Source organism: Carlito syrichta, unplaced genomic scaffold, assembly GCF_000164805.1.
Source record: "Carlito syrichta isolate Samal-C Ts95f unplaced genomic scaffold, Tarsius_syrichta-2.0.1 Scaffold301687, whole genome shotgun sequence".
Lineage (NCBI taxonomy): Eukaryota > Metazoa > Chordata > Mammalia > Primates > Tarsiidae > Carlito > Carlito syrichta.
Window position 1 is genome coordinate 166814 of NW_007245783.1, and position 8346 is coordinate 175159.

Consider the following 8346-nt stretch of genomic DNA (forward strand, 5'->3'; position numbering starts at 1 on the left):
GCTTTGTAGGATGTACATAATCACGTGTCTAATTAGTCATCCAGCTTCAATAGGCGGTTCCATTAAAACAGCTTTTAATAAATTAAACTCAATATTTGAGTAGCTGACTAGTTGGGTGTTGGCAAGATATCTGTGCCCTAAATAAATGGCCACATTTCTTCACTTAGTAGCCATGGCTGTTACTAACTGTACTGAGATAAAGTGACAAACCCATAAAAGACTGGTTGCTACTCAAAACTGCTTAACTTTAAAGAAAGATTTGAAATCTGTGCAACACAAATCCTTAGTAAAATAAAAGAGATGCATATGAGTATATGAACACCGCCAAATATATATTCACCTGCTATAGTAAATAATGTCATATTATACTGTAATGCTTTATACAGAGCATCTTCATATTCACTATCTTATTTGATCCCAGCGTGGTCAGCAAGAAAAAATAAATTTCAATTTCATGAATAGGAAAACTGAGTTTGAGAATCATGTGATGACTGAATAATTGCTCAAAACAAAATCAGAGTCAAACTAAAATCCAGGATGATTTCAGAGTTGGTAATAAACATAGACTCTATTTCAAATATCTCATTATAAAAATGTTCCCATGGAGTAGAACCAATATAGATTTTGTTGGCAATAGTAATAATTCAGTTATAGGTTATTTTCCGTTGACACATAAAATAAATCAAAATGAAAATGTAAGAACTAAAACAGACCTTGGAATTTATCCATGCAAGGTCTCATTTTGCTACTAAGGATTTTGAATCCAGAAGGAAATACATTGATTTCCAAACTTCACATAGTAGCAGGGTTGGAGAACAACACTCCTGATTCGGTATTCATTTTAATTATGTGACTCTTTATGCTTGATCTATTTGCAAGCGTTTAAATTTCTAGGGTTTAAATATCACCTCAATTTCATGGTTTATAAAGAAAAAAATAGTTTTAATCCAATGTCAAGAAAATTCATTTATGGGGTATAATGTGATGTTTTGATATATGTATACAATTTGGAGTGATCAGATCAAACTAATTAACATGACGATCATCTTACATATCTTTTTCATGCTGAGACACTTGAAATTTACTCTTAGTTATCTTGAAATCATGATTTGTCAATTAAAAATAATATTAATTGTTAAAAAAGTATTGTTATGAATTTGTGGAGCACTCATAGAATTTTTTTGAAAAGAAGAATGTCTTATAGAGATTTTTAAAAATTTATTTCTCTTTACTTTTTTTCTTTGAGTCAAGGTCTCATTCTGTCACCCAACCTGGAGTGCAGTGGCATGATTGCAATGATTACGGCTCACGGCAGCCTCAACCTCCTGAGCTCATAGGATCCTTCCATCTCAGCATTCCGAGTTGCTGGGACTACAGGTGCATGCCAACATGCCGGTTAACTTTTTTATTGTTATATTTTTTAAATTTTGTAGAGATGATGTTTTGCTATGTTGTCCAAACTGCTCTCCAACTCCACCCAACTCAGCCTCCCAAAGTGGTGGGCCTATAGGCATGAGCCACTTCCCTGACCCAGATGTTCTTATTAGTAGAAATTTATTCTTCACATTTTAACGTATCGGACTAATTATTTTAAAATTCAGAACTCTCTTTTAACAAATACGTGATATGGAAAGAATCACATGTTTCCAGTCAGGATATCATACACCTTATGTGGTTTAAGCTGAAAGACGTTTGCTGCAGAGATTTGGGAACATGAGTGTTGGAAAATTTGGAGAAACAAAAACAGAATAACACAAGTCAGTTTCTGTACGGTGGTGAAGGATGAGGGGGATGATTTCAATATTTTTCAATTTAGAACATTTAAAAATATTACAAAGGACAACACTTTGTTGGTTTACAAGCCTGTGGTTGGCTTCAAATATTAATACCAAAATAAGACCTTACATTTGGTTTTCTTGTTTGAAATGAGTAGGAATTTGAAGTGGGATTTGGGGAATTTGAAGTAAATATTACATAAAGACAGATGCTGATGATTTTTAAACAAAGGTTAAAAATAATTAAAATTTGCTGGGTGCAGTGGCTAATGCCTGTAATTTCTCTGCATTTTGGGAGGCTGAAGAAAGAGGATTGCCTGAACCCAAGAGTTACAAACCAACCTGGGTAACATAGCAAGACCTCATTTTTACAATCAAAGAAAAACAATTTAGACAGACTTGGTGTTCATACCAGTAATTCCAGCTACTAGGAAGGCTGAAGTAAAAGGATCACCTGAGCTCAGCAGGTCGAGACTGCAGTAGCTATAATCAAGCCACTGCACTCCAGCCTGAGTGACAGAATGAGACTCAGACTCAAAATAATAATTAATAATAATAATACTTTTACTGTCAAAAAGATATAAACAGAATCTTAATTAATGAATTTGCTAATCATTGTTCACTGCAATTTATGAACAGACATGACTTGTTCTTTGATACTATAAATGTGTATTGCATACCTAGAGCATCCAAGGTACTGAGTTAAAAACCTGCTAATCGAAAAGGCGAAGGTACAATTCTGGCTTTCAAAATCCTGAGTTGAATGGGTAAAACAACTCTCACATAATGTAGCATTCCTTGAGTTGAGCTGTTTATAAAGTACAGTGAGGGTATGGGGGGGCAGTTAAATCTATTAAGGAGGGTTGAAAAAAACCATAACTCTGAAAATTAGATGTTATTATTGCAATTTTGTAGATATTAACAATAATAATACATAATTATAATACAGTCAGTCACCTTTGGACATTTTTTCTTAATTAATACTTACCTTTATTAAGTAGATTTGGAGCTGTTTCCTTTTTAAACATATTAAAGCTTTTGTGAATGTAATCCGAATTCACCACTGTACCCATTTTCTTTCCTGATAATATGGAGAACATATTAGCCTAAAATGTATCAGAACATCACCAATTGTTACTGACTGGATTGTGTCTCCCCTCCAAAATTTGTACGCTAAACTTCCAATCACAATGTGAATATATTTGAAGACAGGACCTTTAGGGCAATAATTAAGGTTAAGTAAAGTCATAAGTGTGGGGCTCCAAACCAATAGGGCTCATGTCCTTATAAGAGGAGGAAGACACGAGACTCCTCTCTCACCACTCATAAACTGATGGAAGATCATGTGAGAATACAGCCAGAAGGTGTCTGTCTACAAGCCAGGAAGAGAGCCGTTACCAGAAACTATTTTCAGGCATTTTGATCATGAATGTTTAGCCTCTAGAGCTGTGAGAATATGAATTTATATTGTTTAAGCCACCTAATCTGTGGTGTGCTCCTATGATAGCAGACTAATACACTAATAATATGAAGTAGATTAACTTAGATTGATTTTCCTCTGAGAAAGACATCACAATACCTTTTGCACTTCGAATAAAATCTACTGTTACTATCCCTTTGTGTCCTGGGAAAAGAGGTTGATGAGTTTGCACTGGATCTAGAAACCTCTTGGGAAGTACAGTGGTCTGAGTTCACACTTGTTCTTTGAGCATCAATGTTACAAATTTTTTCAATGAAAAAAGTGTCCTCTGGACTAAAAGGATCCCAGGGTCATTAAGGGTGATTCTAATCAAACTGTAAGGAAGTTTGCTGGTTGCATCTTTCTCACTAGAATGCAACAGAAAGTTTTCATTCCAGAGCGTTTCAAGACACAGTCACTATGGATTTGTAAATTCTAGCTAAGTATGCAAGTCGTTGAGTGTAGTTTGGGAAGTAATGAGTAATCCTATGACCTCAAGTTTACCTCTTCTGCACTTGCAGGATCTGAGCTTATTATGGCAGTGGTCATATGACTTTGTTACTCGATTTGTCACTGACTTTGTTACTCGATTTTTGAGATAGAAACCCATGAGAGTGATAGAAACCAAGACAGCTAAAAAGCTAGAACTGCAATAAGCTGTTCATATTTTTTTTTCATTTTTCTTTCCCGGTGCGTTCAGTAAGCAAGATTGTTTTGTTTTTATAGATAAGGAGGAGCGAAGTAAAGGAGAGAGAGGTGATATTAGATTTCCTGATGATATAAGTATTCACTAAAATGATTTATAGAAGAAATTTTTAAAGTGACTAATTGTTACTCCAATCCAGTGGTTTAGATTTTATTATGATATTGAGGTTGATTTTAAGGTGTGTTAGAGTCCTAAAAACTACAATTCAGCAAATGGTCACAGATGTAAACATAAAATTCACAGAAGGATTAAAGAAGTTCAGTGTCAAAGTGCTAAAAATATTTTACAAATTCTTTAATGTTCCCCCCTCCGTTAGACAAAACTTGATTTCCCTTTCCTTGAGTGTAGAATGTTCTTAGTAACACAATTCTAGTGAACAGAAGGGGGTTAGTTTCTAACAAATATTGGAAAAAGTGAAGGTGTATCATTTTCAATAATAGGTTAACAAAAACTGTGACTTCTCTCTTGCTCTGGAGTAAGTCATACAGTAAGCAGCACTGGGAGAAGTGCACATGGTGAGGAACTGAAGCCTCCTGCCAATAGCCACATGAATCAGTTTAGAAAAATATACTCATCCTTTCAGAGATTGCAACCCTGATCTACAGCTCACCTGAAATCTCACAAGACACCTTGAGACACAAGCACCCAGCAAAGCCACTCCCAGGACTCTTACAAACTGCCTTAATGTCTTAAGATGTTAAATTTTGGAGTAAATTGTTACAAAATTAAATAACTATTATAACTAGACTCTGTAATTATCAGAGAAAGGCAAAATAAAACAACAAAAGCAAGTCACTTGTAAATTATTAGTTTGGCCACATTTTAAGAGTAATACTTTCCAGTATCTACCAAGCAAACACTGTTGATGGATACTTAACCGAAACTCACTGTTTGGGGAATAATTTGCCAACATGCCATCTTTAAAATTCTAAATCACACATATTTTTTACTTAATAGTCCTACTTTATAAATCTAACCTAAAAGAGTACAGTGTTGTAAATGTGCACAATGGTGTACTTCTGCGTCATTCTCTGAAATAGTAAAAAATAAATTGTCTGATAACCGTTTATTATATGTCAGGCGCTTTCCTTAATGCTTGTAAAAGCCTGTAAGATAGGCTTATTTTTAAATCCATTTTGTAGGTAAGGGAAACTGGGAATAGAGATGTGAAATAACCTGTTCAAACCACAAAGCTACAAAGTGGCAGAGAAGAGACATAAAGCCATGCTTTTAGTAATTACAATAGACCACTTATCATATAAATAATTATATTGAATGTACTTTAATAGGTGAATGTTTAAATTAGAAAATGCACTCTAATCATAGACTACCAGGTATGAATATTTAAAAGAATAAAGTAGATCTATAGACAATTCACAAAGTGATATCAGGGATGATTTTCTTTCAAGTGAAACCACATATCAAGGGTTGCTAAATAAAATGCCCAATGGTGTTAAGCAGGTTATGCTAATGAACAGGGTGACCTAGATAACTCTAGCAATTTGACCTGACCCTATGTGCAACATGGGTCTATTATTTTGAAAGTTTCTGATTTGTTCATGAAAAACCCTGAAAATCTAATTCTTTAAAATATGGCACCTTTCCATAATAAATAGGCTGCAACAAATTACATTTTTAATGCTAAAATCGTATATGACATTTCTGAATGTAGACCTACCCACTGCATGCCAGGTTATGATCTTCTTGTAAATGAAAAATAATGAATTAAGCACATTAATTTTAAAGTTAGAAAATATAGTTTATTTAAAAGTAAATTAAACAGAGAGAGAGAGAGATGAGAGAGAGAGAGAAGATTCATCTCCCCAAGGTGGGGGCGGGGGCCAAAGTCAGGAAGCTCAAAGAGCACATGATCCTACCAGAGTCTAGTAAGGCAATGGCCTAAGCACATTATTTAAAACCACCTGGCAAAGCTTCACTGAAATGTGATTGATCGCACGATCATATCTAAAGAAATAATGTCTTTGTCAAAATGACATTGGCCAGCCACTGAAGCACAGAGCGAAAGAAGTGATGTGTTCGAGCAATCTCAACACTCGGTATTGCCCATCCTGAGAATCACATCAGTTACTAATATATTGCAGACTCTACACATGTCTATAGCCAAATGATTGAGAACTTGGACCCTTGAGCTGCATATGTCTGAACTACATGTGTCTGAGGACTATGTGTCTGAGGCCCTGCTCTATTACATACTAATTACTCAAATTGCTCAAACTCTCTGTGCCTTTGTGCCTGTATTGTGTTTATTGCAGCATTCTTTTTTTTTTTAATTTTATTTTGAAGATATGGGGTACAATTCAGGGTTAGGTATAAAACTGTTCATTATGTAGACACCCTTGTTGATGAGGTGTGCCCCACCCCCTGCCAGCAGTTTCCACTATTGATAATCCTGACCCCTCCCTGACCTGGCCATTTCCCAGTACTGCCAATCCCTTTCTTAAATTATTACAATAGTTGTTCAAGTTCTGCTTACGAGTGAGAACATGTGATACTTAGTTTCTGTTTCTTTGGTAGATCATTCAGTATTATAGCCTCTAAGTCCATTCAAGTTGCTGCAAAGTTCATAATTTTATCCTTCTTTATGGCTGTGTAATATACCATCATGTATATGTACCACATTTAAAAAGATCCAGTCCTCTTTAAATGGGCACCAAGGTTAGTTCCATGTTTTTTGCAGCATTATTCTAAATAATCACAATTTGGAATTAATCTATGTGTCTATGAATTTATGAATAGACAAGGAAAATATGGTACATATACACAGTGGAATACTATTCAGCTGTAAAAAGACATGGCTAAGCCTGGAGGACATTATGTTAAGTGAAATAAGCCAGGCACACAAGACAAATACAGTAGGTTCTCACTCAAAAAGTATTCAATAAATATTAGCTATTTTTACGGTGGAGTTGAAACATTAAATTACTAATTGCTTTGGTAATTTAATGTTTAATACCAGAAACCATTCTTATCATTGAACTCTCCTTGTACTGACTTCATTCTCACAAAACAATTCCTGATGATAATGAACTTATGCGACATAAAAGAATATCTTGGCCTGAGGGTGTCAGAGAAGACACTGTGGTGCTCAAAAATCTTCGTATAAATCAAGACACTGCTATTCTCTAAAATTTATATTCTTAAATGGATAGACAAAATTATACTTCTTACTATGTACAACATTTTTTGGAGTACACATACCTTGTGAAATAACTAAATTAGCTAAATAACATATATATACCTTATATAGTTTTTTTTTATGAAAACACATTACATCTACTCTCAGCATTTTTTCAATAATAGTCTATTGTTAACTTAAGTTACCATGTTGTACAATAGATCTCTCCTGAACATATTTCTCCTGCCTAACTGAAATTTTGTGTGCTTTGACCAACATCTCCCCAAAACCCATTTACCCCAAACCATCCTAGAACCCAGTAACTACCATTCTGATTTCTATTTATTTGAGATCACCTTTTTTAGATTCCACATTTAAATGAGAACATACTGTATTTGTCTTCTGTGCCTGGCTTATTTCACTTAATATAATGTCTCCCAGGCTTATCCATGTTGTCAGAAATTACAGAATTTCTTTCTTTTTACTGCTGAATAATATTGCATTGTGTATATATACCACATTTTCCTTGTCTATTCATAAATTCATAGATACTTAGATTAACTCCAAATAGTGCTTATATAGAATAATGCTACAATAAATACAGAAGTGCCGATATCTCTTTGACATACTGATTGCATTGTTGTTGGTTTTTTTTTTTTTTTGGTTTTTTTTTTTTGAGTAAGAGTCTCACTCTGTTACCCAGGCTGGAGTGGAGTGGCATGCTGCTCATGGCCACTGCAGCCTCGATCTGCTTGGCTCAGTCGATTCTTCCACCTCAGCCTTACAAGAGCTGGAACCAGAGGCATGCGTCACCATGTCTGACTAATTTTTGATTTGTTGTAGACACGAAGTCTGGCTATGTTGCTCAAGCTGGTTTTGAACCCCTGACTAAGGCAATCTTCTCATCTCCACCTCCCAAAGTGTTGGGATTATAGGCGTGAGCCACTGTGCTTGACCTTGATTGCATTTTCTTTGGATTTATACCCAGTAATGGAATTGCTGAATGATATGGCAAGTTTATTTTTATTTGTTTAAAAACATTCATACTGTTTTCCATAGTGGCTATACCAATTTACGTTTCCACTAACTATGTGAGGGTTAATTTTTCTACACATCCTTGAAATACTTATTATTATTATTATTATTATTTTGTTAATAGCCATTCTAACAGATATGAGGTGTTATTTCATTGTGGTCTTAATTTGGGTTTTTTATGATTAGTGATGTGGAATATTATTTCTGTTGACTATTTGCTATTTGTCTTTTTTTT